Here is a 20,304-nt window from a genome sequence, read left to right on the forward strand (position 1 = left end):
CAATGGTGGTCGCGGTGGCGCTGGGATGGCACTGAGGGCGAGCAGAGACGGGAGAAGGGGCGAAGAAGTGAGAGAGAGGGAAAGAGTGAGAGAAGAGGGTTGGGTGGTAATGGCGGCGGCGATGGCGATGGATGCGGGTTGCTCGCCGGAGGATGAAGGTGGAAGATGGTGAGAGAGAAGAAAATGGAACGTTGGGGAAAAGAAGGGAGTTGATGCGCGAATGCGCTAGGGCTTCGCGTCCCTGGGGTAAGTAAAAATTCGAATCCACGCGTGCGCGCACCTTGCGCGTTTGCGTGGGTGGGAGAAATTAAAGAACGGCGTGGGAGCGCCATGCACGCTTGCGCGTAGATGGAGGGGTTAGAATGGGCGCAGACGCGTACGGTGCGCGTCGGCGCGGATGTACTGGGTCGAAGGCACAAAAGAGGCCCAGAGTTGGCACAACTCTCGGGTCCTTTGGCCTGGATGATGTTAAGACGCATCGACACGCGCACGCAATGTGCGCGTTCGCGTGGATGGCTTGAGCTTATTGGATAGGCGCAGAGGCATGAAATGCGCCAACGCGTGGACAGAGAAACAGGGAGTGGCGCGGACGTGTATAGCATGCGTTCGCGTGAGTTGAGGCACAGAGTTGGCCCAAAAGTGTGCAACTCTCTAGTCCTTGGCCCAGAAAGCTAAAATGCGCAGCCGACGCACGCGGGCGCCTTGCGCTTGCGCGTGGCTTCTTCTTTTTTTTTTTATGAGCATCAGCAGACCTCATGACTTCCCATCCTTCTCTAAAACTCTAGAACAAGCTAAGGTGCAAGATTAAGCACATTTTGGGACATAGGGACAATTTTCAAACAACTTGAGAAAACTTGCAATTTAAGCAAAAAACCCAATTCAAAGATTCATCCCTCATTAAAGCACAAAATGCATAAATACCTTAGTAAACAAAGAGAAACATACCAAGAAGTAAAGAAACTATATACAATGGAACCCAATTCATTCATTCATTATATCTACAAGAGAATGGAAAGAGTTTACCATGGTGGGGTGTCTCCCACCGAGCACTTTTAGTTTAAGTCCTTAAGTTGGACATCGGGAGGCTTCTTATCAAGGTGGCTTATGCTTGTATCCATCCTTGAACCTCTAAAAGTGCTTGTCCTTCAATCGGTTGTCAGAATTTCCAACCTTCTTCATGAAGCTTTGGTGAGGTTCTCTCCAAGACTTGAGCTCCCGAAAACGACTATCATAGGATAATCCAGGATCCCATATCTTGTCCTCACACCCATCTTCTAGTTGATTGCCTTGACTTTGTCCGGGTGATGAGAAAACAGAATTCTCACGGAAGCACCAAACTACTCTCCTAGACCCATTTAATTTAGCATTGCACCAATCCATGCTCTCTAATTTCGAGCTTCCCACCATAATGAGCCTAGATTTAGAACGCCAACCACTAAACATCCTCCTCTTTTGCTTAATTCCACAAAGCGTCGTAAGTTGGCCATCCGTTTCAAGCAAACCGTACTCAAGTGGGATTATGAAGCTGAGAGTTAGAAGTTTTACCCACTCAAGTGGAGGATTGCATGACGAACTAGGTGGAGGAGTTCCCAAAGATCTTGATAAAGCATGTTCTACTCCCGTCCATCCTCTTCTAGAGGTTTCCACCACTTGGCGAGCTTCTTCAAATTCCTCCTCATGCCAAGCTTCCTCAAGTTCACATTCCTTTTCACCAATTTCTTCTATGTCTTCCCCATCACTCTCATCATAGATAGGAGGCAAAGTAAAATCTACCTCATCATCGAATCCAGACAATTCAGGGAAGGATTCTTCAAACTCGAAAGGATCATATGTTGATTCGGAATCATCATAAATAGGAGCGTTTGTTGCTTGGAATACTTCTCCCAGTTCTTCACTCGCATTAGGCCTTGGAGGTTGTACGTCCTCCTCAACTTTGCTTTCCAATCTACTGGGGGAAGGTTCAACAGGATCGTCAAGGGGGTTGATCAAGGTGGGCAAAAAATCACTAGTGATGGAATCCACTTCTTGATCAATTTCCTCCAACTTTTTGTCTACTTCCGCAGCATTGCTCTTCTCTTTAATATTCCCTCCACACTCCTTGGAAGGGGGTTCTTCGACTTTGGATTCCTTAATGTGCTCAACATATCCTAAACATCCATCCACTAATTCCTTTTGTTCGCTAATCTCTACCTTCTCCTCTTGTTGTGCTTCTTGCTTCAACTCTCCTTCCTCACCATGGAGTTCCAAGTTCATATCCTCACTAAGCTCCTTGATTGCTTCTCCACATTCAACAACGGGAGTACTTATGGTGCATGAGTTCAGGTGAGATGTTAGGAGACCCACGGCTTCTACTATGCCGGCCACCCTTACTCTTAACTCCTTAAACTTGGTTTCATCCTCCTCTTGTCGCCTTAAAATACGAGATTCAAGGTCTCTCAGTTCTAACATGAAGGCTTCGTCAGGAGATGGGGTTGGAAGAGAAAATTCATCGGTTAGGGGAAGATTGTTGTAATCAGAAGGTGGTTCATATTGGTGGAGTTCTTGAGGTGGTGTATGTGGAATTTGTGGTTCTTGAGAGTATTAGTATTGGGATGGTGGTTGTTCTACATGTGATTCTAACGGTGGTTGATATGGTGGTATGAGTTATGGTCAAGTGGAGGTAAATGGTGGTATGAGGCTTGTGAGTATGACGTGTGGCTATATTGAGGATATGGCTCATAGGCATATGGTGTTGATTTTTGAAAGTCACAAGGGAGTTCACCATAGCCAGTGGACTGACATGCATATAGAATGGCCCTTCTTCATAGTGCATTGTCGGAGATTGTTGCCATGGAGGTTGATCAAATGTCTGAGGCTCCTTCCACCTTTGATCTCCAATTCCTTGATGCACATGCTCATTGAAGCTTTCATTTCCTACAACATAGTTTGAGCTACACTCATAGCCAAAGTGAGAATTCATAGTGAAGTAGAAAATAAAAACAAAGAGCAATAAGAAATGAAGGTGGCTAAATCCTAAAACTAGCAAAAATCAACAAACAAACCAAAGATAAAGCTATTCACAATATTTACAATAGCCAATAACATAGCACCATTGGTTCCCCGGCAACGGCGCCATTAATTTGATGTACGAAAAATTTTTGTCGGTAAGGAATTTCTCTTATAAAAAGAAAAATTTCGTTGTTAGTATAGCTCCCAACCGACAGACAACTCTCGCATCAAATTAAGTTTTTTTTTTTTAAGTTGTCACAAATAACAGACCCCAATGAATTTATAACCGAAGTATTTAGACTCCGGGTCGTCTCCCTAGGATACAATAGAGTGCATGCGTATTGGCTATGATGGGGTAAAAAGAGAGGGGTTTTGTTTATGAGATGGCAAGAAAGTAAATTGAGCGAGTAAGTAAAGAAAGCAAAATAAGGAACTCTTGGCTAAGACTTGGGTACTTAAGGTCACCATCCCAGTTAACAAACCGACTATTGATAATTATGAAAGGCCAACCCATTAAGTCTACTTCTCGAAGCCTTAAGTACGTAACATTTACTCCTAGACCGGAAGTATGTCAAATAGGCCTAATCACATCCACCCATAAGTCCTAACCTATCTACTAATTAGCTTAGTAGTGGGTTAGCGTCAATGAGCTTCAAATTGATCACACAGGGTTCTCAAACTACCAAATCCATTACGTCCAAAAACTCAAGATCACTCAAGTCCCTTGACTTAGGCCAAGAGTTGATAAAACTACTCAAGAACTAAAGAGAACATTTCATCGAACACTTGGAGTGCAATAAGAATCAACATCATAAAATGCAAGAGTATCAAAGTCTATCACTATTGATTGCAAGAAAAGTGAGATCATAACTCAATTCATCAAGTAGGGAAATATCAACATCAAATTGCATTAAATGTAAACAAATTCAACATGAGTCATCATCACAAAAGAGAACAAAATGAGGAATTGGCATAAAAAAAACTAAGAGGGTCAAGATGTAGAATTGAGAAATTATCAAAGAACAAGATGAAACCTAGCATTCAAACATGAAATTGAAATAATCTAACCTAATCCTAACCTAATTCTAGAGAGAAGATGGAGCTTCTCTCTCTAGAAAACTAACTAAAGGCTCATGTTGGCTAAAACTAATTGCTCCCCCCTTTGCTTGGACTTCAATTCTGCATGAAATACACTCAGAAACAAGTTGGATTTGGGTCTGGGCAGCTCAGAAATCGCCCCAGCGTTTTGCCATTAAGTGGGCCATATAAGAATATCGGCGCGCGCGCACCATGTGCGCGTGCGCGTCACTGGCAAATTCCCAACCCACGCGGAAGCGGCATGTACGCGTGCGCGTCCTTGTGAGAAACCACTTTTGCGCGTGCGCGCCTTGTACGCTTGCGCGTCCATTGGTGCATTCCAAATCTTTGTTTCTTCATGCATTCTCCACTTTGCATGCTTTTCTCCTCATTTCTTCCATCCAATACTTGCCTTATGAACCTGGAATTATTTAACAAACACATCAAGGCATCGAATGGAATTAAAGTGAAATAAAAATCACCAAATTAGGGCCTAAAAAGCATGTTTTTACACTTAAGCAAAATTTAAGGGAGAATTACAAAACCATGCTATTTCGTTGAATAAATGTGGGAAAAGGTGAATAAATCCCCCAAAACAAGCACGAAATAAACCATGAAATCGGGGTTTATCACTTTCCAAGGGCATGAGAGGCTGTGCTTCTTCTTCTTGAATCTCCATCTCTTGATCAACCTCTTCCAAGTCTTCAACTATGATATGCCTTGGAGGTTATACACCTCCTCAGCATCAATTTCAAACGTCTTGAAAGGGGGTTCTATGACTGGACTTTCCCATGGAGGTTTTGCATCTCCTAAGTCTTCAACCACTTCTTCTTCTTCAATAGTTCCGGCTTCCTCCACTTGTTCCAGTACAAAGTCATGTTCCGTACTATTCACTGAAGTTTCTAGTATCTCCTTCATGCTACGTTGTTCATTAGATTGCCCACATGAAGCCATGAGGGTTCCTTGAGTGTCTGAACGTCGGGAAGCTAATTGATTTATCACTTGTTCCAACTGACGAATGGTTGCCTGAAATCGATCCACTGTTTCCTTGAAATGATCCTTTGTCTCTTGATGCACTCGGCTTTCATAAATAAGATCATAGTGCTCTTGGATTGATGGATATGGAGATGGTGAATATTGACGTGGTGGTTCTTGTGAGTAATTGGGTTGGAATTGGGGTGGTTCTATATATGGTTCATATGGCTCATAAGGTGGTTGGTATGGTGGTTGAGGGTTAGGGTCATATGGAGGTGAATGGCGGAAAGGGTCTTGTGACTATGGTGGTCCAAAGTTATGTTGAGGAGGGGGTTCATAGGTGTATGGTGGTGGTTGTTGATAATCAAAAGATTGCTCACCATAGCCATTGCCTTGATATGCATCACAGAATGGTTGTTGATAGTCTATTGGAGGTGGTTGTTGCCATGAGGGTTAATCAAATCCTTATGGCTCCTCCCCGCTTTGATTCTTCCAACCTTGATGCCTGTTCTCATTATAGTTTCCATTCCTAACAACAACATTGGAATCAAACTTGAAGCGAGAGGGGTGAGAACTCATAGTTAGTTAATAAAAATTTAAAAACAAAAATAAAAGCAAATTTGAAATTCAAATTTTTGAATTTGAAAATTAAAATTTGCATTTTTGAATTTTTAAAATTGAAATTTGAAGATTAAAATTTGAAATTTTTTTTCTTAAAATTTTGAATTTTAAATTTTTGAAAATTAAATTTTTAAAATTGAAAATTGAAAATTTTTTTTTTTTAAAATAAGATAGAATAAGATAAAAATTTTTAAAATAAAAATCTAAAATTTTTTTTATGTAAATTTTGAAAATTCAATTAAAAATAAAGAGAAAAGATATTTTTGAATTAAATGAGGAAAGAGAAAAACAATAAAATGACACCAAACTTAAAATTTTTAGATCAAAACGGAGAAAACAACTAAGAACAACTTGAAGGTCAAGATGAACACGAAGAACAAATTTTTGAAAAATAAATTTTTTTTAATAACTAAATAAAAACCAATAACCTCTTAATTTATGAAAAAGAAAAAATAAAAATAAAAATAAAAATAAATAAACAAGTAAAAAGCAAATATTTATAATAACCAATAATAAGGCACACGTTTGCAATTTCCCGACAACGGCGCCATTTTGACGAGAGAACTTTTGCGTGGTCTAGAAATTTGCGGATAAATCCTCGTTGCAAGTATAGTTTCTAAACCTTCAAAAGTTCTTTCATACAAACGTTGTGGTTGTCACAAGTAACAAACCCCTAAATAAATTGATAACCGAAGTATTCAAACATCGGGTCGTCTTCTCAAGGAATTGCAGGGAGGTGTTCTTATTATTGGTTATGAGTTGTAAATTGGGGTTTTGGATCAAGGTAAAAAGTATGTTGAATGACAAGTAAAATAAAATAATAATAATAACTGTAAAATAAACTCTTGGCAAGGTATAAGAACTGGAAGTCCTATCCTGGTTACCCTTATCAATTGTGACGAGAATGGATTTTTCTCCCACTTTGTTAACCTCTAACTATGAATGTAAGTTAAGTGGACGAATTAATTTGAATCCTCAAGTCCCAGTCTTTCCTTGGGAAAAGTTAGAGTTATTGGATCTCAAAGTAATTCTTGAAGAATTCCAATTTTCAATCAACAATGAGTTTGATAAGTCAAGAGTTACCAATGACTCAACCAAAGCCAAAAGGGAAAAATCCAAATTATTTATATAAATAAAAGAAAGCAATCATAAGTCTGAAATACCTCAAAATATATTGAATAGAAAATCAATCTAAACATAGAGAGTCATAAACAAAATTGAGAAAAGAAATAAAAGAACATTGAACCTGGGATTGAGAGTCACTCCTAAAACTAAGAGAAGTCCTAAATCCTAATCCTAAGAGAGAGGAGAGAACCTCTCTCTCTAAAAACTACATCTACTCCTAAAATTGTGAATGTGAAAGCCTGTCTATGAATGGATGCATTTCCCCACTTTATAGCCTCTAATCTGTGTTTTCTGGGCCGCAAACTGGGTCAGAAACAGCCCAGAATTCGCTGGTTTTTCGTCACTGCGATGCGGCCGCATGGAGCACGCGGTCGCGTCACTTAGCATCAGGGAAACTATGGCATATTATATATCAAATCGAAGCCACAGACGTTAGCTTTCTAACACAACTGGAACCGCGTCATTTGGACCTCTGTAGCTAAAGTTATAGCCATTTGAGTGCAGAGAGGTCAGACTGGACAGCTTTGCAGTTTCTTCAGCTTCTTGTATTCCTTCCACTTTTGCATGCTTCCTTTCCATCCTCTGAGCCATTCCTGCCCTGTAATCTCTGAAATCACTTAACACACATATCAAGGCATCTAATGGTGATAAGAGAGGATTAATATTAGCAAATATAAGGCCAAAGAAGCATGTTTTCAATCAAAGCACATAAGTAGGAAGGCAAATGTAAAACCATGCAAATAGTATGAATAAGTGGGTAAAGAGTTGATAAAAACCACTCAATTGAGCACAAGATAAACCATAAAATAGTGGTTTATCACTCCATCACTTTTCTTCCCTTCTCTTCTTTCTTCTTCCTTACTTTACCACCGTCTCCGGCTACTTACCGGCAACCACCACCACCTCCGGTGGCCCTACATCTCTTCTACCTCTATCTCATTCTCACAAGAAGAGAACTCCACTTTCTTCTTCTATCCTTCTCAGGGTTCTACTTCTTCCATATCTCATCTATTACTTTCCTTGCATAATATCTTTTTCTAGTTAGATCTTTCTTGTTGATTTACTTGTTTTCTCTTTTAGTTACATGATTATAATACTTGCTTTTTGTTTGCTTATTTTCCTTTTCTTGTTTTTCCATGGATGTTGAATTTGAGTTCTAATTTGCTTTGATAGATCTTCTTGCTGTTTTTCATTGTCTTTGTCATGTAGGTGATGTTATGTGATGATTGATGTTTCATTTTGAGCTTCTAATTGGTTGAGTATCTCATAATTGCTCATTGCTTGATAATTGCACACCAAGTGTTCGAAGAAATGTACGAATGCCATTTTGGTTATTTTAGTCATATATCTTCAAATTGGTGCTTCTCCTCACTCACTTGCTCTCTTCTAAATGCATTGCGTCCACTTTTCTTACTTAGAATATATGCTCACCAATTAGATACTCATTGAACATGACTTGCTCTTTGTTATGGATGCTTGAGATTATTCTTCTCATTCCATTTTGCATGTTTCACTACTTGTTTCATCCCATGCCAAGTGTGTGACCCATGTCTCTATGATTACTTTGTTGAAATATTTCTTTTGTGCACTATCTTTCACTTGCATGTTTTTGTTGAGATGATTCTTTGGGTTTAATGCTTCCCTTTTCCACTTCCTTTTTCAAGATAGCCACCAAGAAAGGCAAGGAGAAAGCTTCAAGGAAGCCGGCCGCAAAGAGGGCACCCCAACGGTCAAATTCTAAGGCGCACTCTTCATTAGGAGCCAAACCCCTATCTAAGAAGGCGAAGACACCCGCTCCTATTGATGAGAACGAGAAGAGCAAACCGGCAAAGGATTCTTCAAAGTTTCCCAACCGCTTTTGTGAACTTGTGTTCCCCGCCATGGTTGAGAGGAACTATCATGCCGAGCATCTACTCGCTCTGCCGGACAAAGTTTCTCCTTGTATTTTACCCCGCATTGAACGGCGAGGATGGGAGTTCCTTCTGAGAAAACCACAAGAGGTCAACCTCTCATGGGTGGTAGAGTTCTACACTAACTACCATCTTTCCTCTCTTCAATCGGTATACGTGTGCCGGAAGCAAGTCTCAATTTCAGAGGAGGCTATTCAGCAAGTGCTTAATGTCTTACCAGTACCAAGTGACATGGATGGCTACCAAGATGTCTTACGTCAGCGAGAAAAGTTTGGATTTGATTGGGACTCAATCCTCCGAGTAATTGCTGAACCAGAAACATTTTGGACCCATGGTCGATTCAGGATGAGGCCCAAGTGCATTGATGCACATTTCCTCACTGTAGAAGCTAGATCTTGGGCTCAGATCCTATCTCACTATGTGCTACCTAGCACTCACAAGTCGTCCTTCACAGCGGATCTCACTTTGCTTGTTTGGTGTATTCTCACGGAGAGACTGGTGAACATTCCACTTCTTGTCAAGCAAGCAATGGGACAAGTCCACGCCCGGGGTAATTTGCCATTTCTAGCATTGGTATCTGATTTAGTTGCTGCTATGGGTGTTCCTTGGGAAGACATGGATACGAAGGCTATAATTCCGGTTAAGGGCGATGTGGTCCCAAGCAGAAAATACTTACATCTTCCCATGAACAACCCAAGTTTTGACATAGCCCTTCCATCTACTATTCCTTCCACCTCATCATCACCACCACGGCAAAGATTCACACATCAAAGGATAGAAGATCTACACTGGAAGATTGATAGATATGAGCGGCGCAACCAACGCCGATACACTTATATCAAGAAGCTTCTGCGTTGTGTTACTCCTAGCGTGGAGGAACCCGAAATATTCACATCCACCTCAAACCCAAGTGATGGGAGCTCTGATGGAGTGGATAGTGAAGGTTCCGGTCCCAACCGTCCTTTGCGCATTGTTGGTAGCATGGAGGACCGTGCTAAATTCTAAGTGTGGGGAGGTCGTTCGACCGATCTCCATGGGTAAAATCTCTTCCTTTCAATACCCATGGATTTATCTCTTGCTTAGTAGTTAGTACATTGCATGTGTAGTTAGTTTTGCTTGTAAATACCCCTTGCATGATAATTAGTTCCTATAGAGTTGCTTGGTCAAAATAATGACTTCTTCCCCAAGAAACTATGTTTTGGGGTACCCTACCAAATTGTTTGAAAATTTTTGCAATAAACTTACTTCGAGAATGTATTTTGGAACATAGTGATTGAGCTAAGAACACAAGCATGTAAGTTTTGAGCCTATTGTGTGGTTATATTTTCTAACCATTAATTACCATTCTTGTGTGCATTATTCTCTCTCTATGATTGTAATCCTTGCTTTGTCTGATTCTATATGTCCATTACTTTTTGTATGAATGCATTTACATTATTGATGTCATCATTTCAATAGTCACTTTTTCCAAATGGCCTTAACCTTTTATCTACCATTGCTAACCAGTTTTGAGCCTATGATAAACCCTCTTTGTTCTTAAATAGAGCACATCAACAACCCTAAGTGAAAAAATTGAATGTCCCTAGATTTGGATCCTTGATTAGCTTAGGTGAGTTAGGGTGTGTGTCATTCAAATGGGAGGGTGTACTTGGGAAATTGGGTAGATATAAAAGTGTGCATTTGTAATTACAATTGGAAATTTTGGGAAATGGAAACATACTCATGTTGAATGATTAAGCCATATCATTGAAACTTTTGTACATGAAACCCCAAGAAAAAGGGGACCAAAAAGAAAAAAAGAAAAAAAAATTTTGTGTATATATGAGAATGTAAGAAAAAGAATTAGAAAAATAGAAGAAACAAAAATGAAAAAAAAAAGAGAAAGCAATGGAAAGGGACAAAAATGCCCCAAGACAAGGTAATAATAACGATGCATATGGGATGTGAATTGGAAAGAATGCATGAGTATGCAAAAAGTGAAACCCACGGGTAGCTAGGTATTATATTATAGTTGTATGGGTTATTCTATGTGTCTAGTGGGATCTTAAGTTAATCAAGGACTCAAATTTTAAGCTCACTTGACCATATACATCCTTACCTCCACCCTAGCCCCATTACAACCCATGAATAAGACCTCACGATACTTGTAAGCATGCATTAAGTAATTGTCAATTCTTAGATGAAAGAAAAATCTTAGAAAGCATAATTAGGAGAGGATTGAGTGACGAACCCTATACACTCGAGCAAATAGAGCGGATACACTTCCGGTGAGGGTTCGATGCTCAACTCCTTGTTCCCAACTTTCACAAGCGTTCATCTAGCAAGTTATATGCACTTCATGTTGATGTTCAATTTTGTAGGATTTATGAACTACATATCATTTTCACTCCGTATGCTCACATGTGTTCTTGGAGGATAGATTCACCCTTGACCAAGTAAATAGATGATTTTACTTTAGTTGCATGTATTTATTTAGGAAATTTGCATTTCATAAACCCTTTCTTACCATGATCTTTGGTCTTTTTATTTTAAGCATGAGGACATGCTTGGTTTAAGTGTGGAGAGATTTGATAAACCCCAATTTTGTGGTTTATATTGTATAGAATTTGGGGGATTTTGTCAATATTTCTCACACTTATTCATAAAAAATGCATGGTTTTGTGTTCTCTTTCTAATATTGCTCCATGATGAAAAACATGCTTATTTTGCCTTAGAATTGCTATATTTTGATCCTCTTTTATTGCCATTCGATGATGTGATGTATTTGTTGAGTGATTTTAGGATTCATAGGACAAGAATGGCCTAGAAGAGAGAAAGAAAGCATGCACAAGAGGAAAGAACATGAAGATTTGAATTTTGGGAACTTCGCAAAGGGCGCGCACGTGCACTGCACGCGCACGCATGCACAAGGATAGCTGAAAGTGGCGCGCAAGGATGGACGCATCTGCGCGGATCAGAGAAATCTCACCGACGTGCACGCACACACGGATGCCGCGCACGCGCGGAAGGTTGCACGTGACCTCATTAAAGGAAATCGTGCCTGGCGATTTCTGAGGCTCATCAGGCCCAAATTCAAGCTATTTTTGCATGGAAAAGACCCAAGGATACTAGGAGAAAGGGGGGATCAATCATTTTACACTTAGACACAATTTGTAGCTAGTTTTTGGTTCTTTGTTCTTCTAGAGAGAGAAATCCTTGTTCCTCTCTAGATCTAGCTTTAATTTAATCTTCCCTTGTTGAATTTTGAATTGGATCTTGTTAATTACTAGTTTTGATTGTTTAATTTGAATTCCTTAATATAATTTTGCTTAGATCTTGTGTTAGTTTCATGATATCTTGTCAATTGTCATTTTATACCCATTTCATGAATGTTGTGAATCTTGAATTGCTAATGTTACATTGATGATTTCCATGGTTAATTGTGTTGTTTGAGTGATTGTATGTTGATAATTGTTAGTGGGTATTTGTTAGTTCCAATTTAATTGCAATTTGAATATGTCTTTCTTTAATGCTTACCATGTGTTTGATGAAATGTTTCCTTTGATTATGGAGTAGTTTTCCTTACTCTTGGCATAAGCTAGGGGAATTGAGTGACCTTGAGTCATTGGGTCTCATTGAATTGGTGATTTGAGAATCCTAGGTGATCAATTTGATACCCATTGACACTAACCCACTACTAATCTAATTAGTAGATAGGTTGGGACTTACGGGTTGATGTGATCAAGCCTATTTAACGTACTTCAAGCCTAGGAGTAGACAATACATACTTAAGGCTTTTGAGAAGTAGACTTAGTGGGTTGGTACCTCATAATTGTCAATAATTGTTATGGAGACAAGGATAGCGATCTCAATTCCCATGCTTAGCCAAGAGTTATTTTTATCATTCATTTTTGAAAACACAAAAATCTTGATTATTTTGTCTTAGTTATAGCTACCTGTTTAGTTTAGAATAGAACTACATTGGATGCTACTTTATGAGTTTGGAATCATTTACAATTTGCTCTAGTTATGTGAATTAGTTTTGTGTATCCCAAGATTACTTGCTTGTTAAGATTCCTAGTTTAATTTCTTGCTCATGACTTGCAACCCCGGATTTCTAACCAATGTTGAAGCACATGTTTGCCCATTCCTTGTGAGACGACCCGAGGTTTAAATACTTCGGTTATTTTATTGGGGTTGAAGTTGTGACAACCAAATTCCTTCTAAATTTGATACTCGAGGATTGTTGTTGGGAAGAGCTATACTTGCAACGGGATTTTATTGAGAAATTCTATACCAACATAGTCCACGGGGTCCATCAACGACCCAAGGTTTGAATACTTCGGTTACTTTATTGGGGTTAAACTTGTGACAACCAATTCCTTCTAAATTTGATTCGCGGATTATTTGTCGGTTGAGGAATATACTTGCAACGCGAAAAATCTTGTGAAATTCCTTATCGACGGTATCCGTGACCATCAGCGGTGTCCTTTCTCTAGAGCATGTAGAACTCATTCATGAGAGAACTGGAAGAAAATTCACTGTCAGGGGCAAAATCTGAGCCCATACTCACCTCCGTAAGGAACTAAAAGTCAAGCTAGTGACTTTAAAAGAGCACTTGTTGGGAGGCAACCTAAGTTTACTCGACCATATTTATTTTATTTCATTTTGTTTTTAGTTGTCAGAGCCATGATTATGTGTATCAGTCTAGAGACAGAATTCATAGCAGTAAAAATAGAACACTCCGGAAAGAGTGTCAAAGTTGAACGCCAGTGAGGAACATTGCTGGAGTTGAACACCAGCCAGGGAGCAGCCCCTGGGCGTGGCGTTCAAACGCCAGTGCAAGAAAGCAGGAAATCTGGAATTCCCTATCCTCTCAGGACCAGTAGGTCCCACGAAAGCTCCACCTACCCCACCTTCTTCTTTCTCATTGATCATAATTGCTCGAGGATGAGCAAAACTCTTAAGTTTGGTGGTGAAAAAGCTTTGCTTTGTGACTTCTACCACTCTTAAGTTTAGAAGAAGAGGATGTAGCAAACTAGAGAGCATGCACATGAACCTGTATAGCCGCCTCAACAAAGACAAAGGAGTGACATTGAAGAACTCAGGCATCACATTGGATCCTCAAGGAGAAGTAGTAGCCACCATCATTCAGGTGGATTCGTTCTCTTTTACTCTTTTCCTGTTATTTTTCTATTTTCTGTCTGTTTATATGTTATCTTATTCTTATTGCATGATCATTTGCATTGATGTCTTTAAGTTGTAAAATGTTCCATATATCTCTCACCTTGGTTAAATAAATTTTCTTTTTGAAAGAATTGAGAGATGCATGAATTTCAAGTTTAAAATAAGAGTAGTTTAATTATGTTGATGTGGTGTCATTTGCTTTTATTTTCTGAATGTATGAAATAAACCGTGCATATTTGAAGTTGAAATTCTAGAATGTTGCCTCTTGAAAGAATAAGGAAAAAGGAAAAGTATTATTGATAATCTGAAAAATCTAAAAACTGATTCTTGAAGCAAGAAAAAGCAGCAAAAAGAAAAAGCAAAAGCTTGCATGCGAAAAAAAAGTGGCGAAACATAAAAAGAAAGAAAAAAATAAAAAGCAAGCAGAAAAAGCCAGTAACCCTTTTGATAAACCCCTCTTTTATGATTCATCTTGTGCTAAATTAAGTGTTTTTATCAATTCTTCACCCACTTATTCATAAGATTTGCATGGTTTTATAATTCCTTCCTTATTCTATGATATATGTGAAAACATGTTTCCTATGCTTTAAAAATATTTATTTTTAACTATCTTTTATTACCATTCGATGCTGTGATCTGTGTGTTAAGTAATTTCAGGCTTCATATGGTAGGAATGGCTTAGAGGACAGAAAGAAAACACGCAAAAATGGAAGGAACGCACAAAATGGAGTTTTGAAGAAAATGGCAGCGACACGCATGCATGGACGACGCGGACGCGTGCCTAGCGCAGAGCATAAACGACGCGAACGCATGACCCACGCGCACGCGTGATGGACGCCACGTGCAGAAAATTGCAGAAGTCACCCCCAGCGATTTCTGGACCCTTTTTCGACCCAAATCCAAGCATAGAAACACAAAATAGAAGCCAGAGAATGGGGGAATCAATGGACACAATTTCATACAACTTTCATAATTCACAATTTTAGGTTTTAGATGTAGTTTTAGAGAGAGAGAGGCTCTCTCTTCTCTCTTAGGTTTTAGAATTAGGATTTCTCTTAGTTTATGGTTATTTCTTCAATCCAGGTTCAATATTCCTTTAATTTATGTTTCTCTTTTACTTTTATTTACTCTAATGCTTTTACTGTTAATTACTTATGTTACCAAATTGGCTTATGAACTCTTCATGTTAGATTTGAATATTCTATTTAATGCAATTTGAGGTATTTCAGATTAAAGATTGTTTCCTTCTATTTATGATATAAGTAATTTAGATTTTTCCCTTTTGGCTTTGGTTGAGTAATTGGTGACACCTGATTTGTCAAACTCAGTGGTTGATTGAAAATTGGGAATTGCTGTTTGATTTGGATCCCTCTAAAGCTAGTCTTTCCACAGGAGTTGACTAGGGCTTGAGGAATCAAGTTAATTGGTCCACTTGACTTTCCTTTATTTAGTAAGGGTTAACTAAGTAGGAGCAATAACAATTCTCATCACACCTGATAAGAATAACTAGGATGGGATTTTCAGTTCTCATACCTTACCAAGAGTCTTTATAATTATTAATTTATTTTTCCTGCCATTTAAAATACTTGTTCTCTATTTCAAAAACCCAAAAACACACCTTATTCCATAATCAATAATAAATCACATCTCCCTGCAATTCCTTGAGAAGACGACCCGAGGTTTAAATACTTCGGTTATAAATTTTAATGGGTTTTGTTACTTGTGACAACCAAACTTTTGTACGAAAGGATTCTTTGCTGGTTTAGAAACTATGCCTACAATGCGATTATTTTTATAAAATTCTTTACCGGGAGAAGTCAGTTCATCAAAATGGTGCCGTTGCCGGGGAATTGCAAACGTGTGCCTTATTATTGGTTATTGTAAATATTTTCTTTTGCTTGTTTATTTGATTTTATTTTTGTTTTTAATTTTAATTTTTATTAGCTACTATGAGTTCTCACCCCCGTCGCTTTGAGTTTGGTTCTGATATTGTTGAAAGGAATGGAAGCTATAACAGGAACATGCATAAAGGTCAAAACAATCACAGATGGAAGGAGCCACAAGGATCTGATCAACCCTTTCGGCAATAACACTTTCCAAAGTATCAGGGACAATGACCATTCTACAATGCATACCCAAACAATAGTTATGGTGGACCTTTTCGTGACAACCAACTTCCACCAAATTACTATGGTCAAGAGTCATTCCGAGGTGTAAACCAAGATGATAGATATGGTGGACCCCCTTGTGGTTACCAACAAGCCCCATCATATGCCCACCTCCTCAACATAGCTTTGAACCACCATACTCACAAGCCAACCACAACCATTCACCTCCATATGCCCCCAACTCTTATCCACCCAACTTCTAATACAACTACTCCCAATAATCACCACTTCCATATGCACCATATCCATGTCCATCAAACCAAGAAGCACAGGACCGTCTCAAGGACACAGTGAACCAATTTCATGCAACCCTTCATCAATTGGAGCAAACGATAAACCGATTAGCCCCCAGTACAAAAGAGACATTAGAAGCTCCGGTGGACAACACAGAACATGATTTTGTACTGGAACAAGTAGAGGAAGCTGCAATTATCGAAGAAGAAGAATTGGTTGAAGACTTAGGAGACGCTAAACCTCCATGGGAATCAAGAGTTGTGGATAATTCCGTCAGGCGATTTGAAATCGATGCTAAGGAGGATAGTGCACAACCCCCAAAGCATGTATCTTATGAAGAACTGGACGGAACAAATCAAGAAGCAAGTTTCTTTGGTAATGATGATCATGAATCAAGTTCTTCTAATGATGACCTTGCAGTCACAATTGAACTCTTTGAGCTAGAAGATTCTTCCCCAAGTGAATATGAAGATGATATGGAGGTAGATTTTTCTCAACCTCCAACTTATGACCTGAGTGATGAGGAAGACGATGAAGATTTTGATCAAGACATGGTTGCAATTGAAGAGATTTGTCCGGAATTAGAAGAATTCACAGAGGAGTACAAGGAAGTGGAGCTTGCAGAACTACTGGAAACACCTCTCCCATGGCCATTACCACCTAATACAAACTTCAAGTGGGTAAAATCCTTAGCCTTTATCTTTACCTTTCCACTTGAATATGGTTTTCTTGAAATAGACAGCCAGCTTAGAGCTCTTTGCGACTTTAAGAGTAAGAGGGAGATGGTTAGTAATAATAGTTGGCAAGTAAGGCTCAATAAGGCTCTACGCTCCAATTGGAAGTGCAAGGATTGGTATAGAACTCGATTGGATGGATTTCGGAAGAAGTTTGGATATCTCAATGGAAATTCAGGTTATGTATCGCCTGGCTGGAAAAATGAAGATCAATACAAAGACGGTTACAAAAGCAAGGTTTGGGATCCTGGGATTCATTCTGACAATCAACAGCCGTGGAGCCTGAAAGTCTGCTTTAATTTGCTCGAAGGCTTTACATACCTAGTTTGGGACCCCGGAGGTTATTGGAATTGCAAGCATTGGTGGAGATTTCTGGATGAGTTCAAACACAAGCCACCATAACAAGGAGCTAATCAAATGTCTAACTTAAGGACTTTAACTAAAAGTGCTAGGTGGGAGACTACCCACCATGGTATGATCGTTCCTTTTTCAACTTTAAATTTATTTCGTTTCGTTTGTTTTTAGTTTCACTTTATTTTATTTTATATTATTTTCCCTAGGATCATTCATAACATCTGCATCTTGCATATTGCATATATAAAAAAAAATTACCCCACACGTGCGCATGGGCCATGCGTGGACGTCGACTCAAAATCGACGTCACAATCCAACACCCAGAAATTTGGGCTGGAATCGTGCGGCTGTTATGCGTTAGGCACAATTTGGGCCACGCATTCGAGTCAATGACGCGAACGCGTCACTTTCACTTCACACACACCACGCGAAAGCGTGGGCGACGCGTACGCGTCGCGTGGAAATTATTTCCCCCTAATTGAAACAGAGAGTTATGCCAAAACGACGCTGGAATTGTGCGTTTAGCACAATTCTGAGCGACGCGTACGCATGCTTCGCGTGTACGCGTCATTTTCATTATCCCTCACTCACACGTACGCGTCAATGACGCGTCCGCGTTGATTTGAATCCACTTACCCCCGACGTGGAACCCTAGCCCCCTTCGCGTCACCATTCCCCCCTCTCCATCACAGCCTCCTCTCATCTCCTCTGCACCCAACGCCAACCCAGCCACTGCGCAGAACTCGCCGCGCCACCCTCGCCCCCCTCCCTTCTCTTCTTCTCCCCCTCTTCTTCCCCTTCCACCTTCCTCCCTCCACTGCCCCCCCAAATCACCGAACCACCCAGATCGCCAGCCACCACACCAACGCCACCCTCCTACTCGCCCACCCCCTCTCTTCCCTTCCTCCCTTTTCCCTCTTCCCCTGTTAACCCCTGCCTCCACCAACGACTGTCGCCGCGCCGCCCTGCAATGGCTGTGCCAACCCCCATCGCCGAACCACCCAGACTGCCTTGCCACCACCGCAAGCCTCCCAGCGCCGCCGTGCCAACCCCCATTGCCGAACCACCCAGACCGCTCTGCCACCACCGCAAGCCTCCCAGTGCCGCCGTGTCAACTGCCCAACCAACCACCCTCTCTCTGCATTCAAATTATTACTGCGCCAACCAGGTTTCGCCGAACACCGATGCCTTTTCCAGTTTTTTTTAGTTAATTCCATATTTTTTAAATTCTGTTCAAATTAGGATAGTTAGAGATGCATGATCGTAGTGGATTTTAGGTGGTTAGGTAGCTAGGATGTGGTTAGTGGATTTAGGCCTGATAATTGCATCGTACTTGCTGCTTGTTTTATCTGTTTCGCAATTTTGAATCTGTTGTGATGATGATGCTGTTCATATGTTGTTCTTTACTATTTAATGTCGTTGTTACACTTTTCAACCTGAATTGCGTTTCTTGCTATAGATTGAGTTTTTTTATTTTGAATTCATGTGAATTACTATTTGTTACTCTTTTCTGCACCACTTTAATGTCATATAAACTGATTTATGTTGCTGTTTATTACCCGGAAACGTCCAATTTTTAGCCGAAATGCTGCCCGATTTTTTTTCAGAAATTGTTTCACTCCACTCCCATTCATGAATTGGTTTTGGCAATTTCAAGTTTTGCACTAATTGGTTTCACCCAAGCCAATTCATGGATGAATGGGCGAGCATTCTTACTCTTTCTAGTTCCCTTATTCGTTATTTCGCATTATTGATGATTTCATTTTTATTTTACAATTCTTTTATTTTTTATGATTTATCATCAATAATCTGCAATATATACTTGATTGTGAGTTGCTTGTTCTTCAACTTTGTGCAATTTTTGTTAATTAGGCCACACAACACCATGCCACTTACTTTAACCTCATTTTTTAACTCTTAACTGCATTAACTTTCTAACTTCTCTTTTAGTTTTCAACTAACCACTTTCAAACCATTTCAAGGCACGACTACTGTTGTTCCTAATTCACAATAATTCTGCATATCATAGATTTTGGATTGTGATTTTTATTCTCTGACTTTTAACTTGAATACAGCCCAAAATTTTACACATATTTAACAGACTTCTTGCTTATATTGCTCTTATTTTCATCTTTTGCCCCTCTATGCTTACATTGTTCACATACTATTTGCTTACCTATTTTCCTGCTTTAGTTTAATAAACTATATCCTGTAACTTCTGCCTTTCAGGATGTCAGACCCCAAAAACAAAGGAAAGGGCAAGGCAACTACTAGCAAAAGGAAAAGAGGTGAATCCTCTACCACTATTTTGGATATCCTCCATGATGATTCCTGGTGGGAAAATAATTTTACCCCGCAGGAAAAGGCTGATCAGCTTTTGCCTGCCACAGACCCAGTCAAGTTTGCCAACAGATACTGTGAGCTGAAGTACCCGGTCTTCGCAACTTCCAGAAACCTATACCTGGAAAAGACCCTCAAAATTCCAGAAGAGCTACAACAATACACCTCAGAACAAAATTAAACAAAGAGGCTAGTTCTTCTTGGAGAGGAGCCTGACTGAGGTCAATGCATCCTAGGTCAAAGAATTTTACTACAATTACTTTAAAATGACCCTGGATGCAGTACATCTCAGAGGCAAGCAGATTCTGGTTACTAAGGAAGCAATTGAAGATATCCTCCAGCTCCTACCTAAATCCGATCAGCCAGATGGTTACCAGAAGGCTGAAGAGGATATGAGATTTATGAAGTTTGATTGCGACGCAGTGAAGCGGACTATAGCTCTTGATCCTACAGTCCTATGGGTCATGGGTAAGACAACAACAACCCCAAAGGGACTAAAGCTTATCTATCTGAATGATGAGGCTCGGCTTTGGCAGCAGATTCTGAGTAACTATGTGATGTCGAGCACTCATGAGACTGAGGTGCCAGCTGCCATGATTACCCTTATTTGGT

The sequence above is a fragment of the Arachis ipaensis genome, chromosome B10 (assembly GCF_059453495.1).
Source record: "Arachis ipaensis isolate K30076 ecotype BB chromosome B10, ASM5945349v1, whole genome shotgun sequence".
NCBI classification, from domain to species: domain Eukaryota; kingdom Viridiplantae; phylum Streptophyta; class Magnoliopsida; order Fabales; family Fabaceae; genus Arachis; species Arachis ipaensis.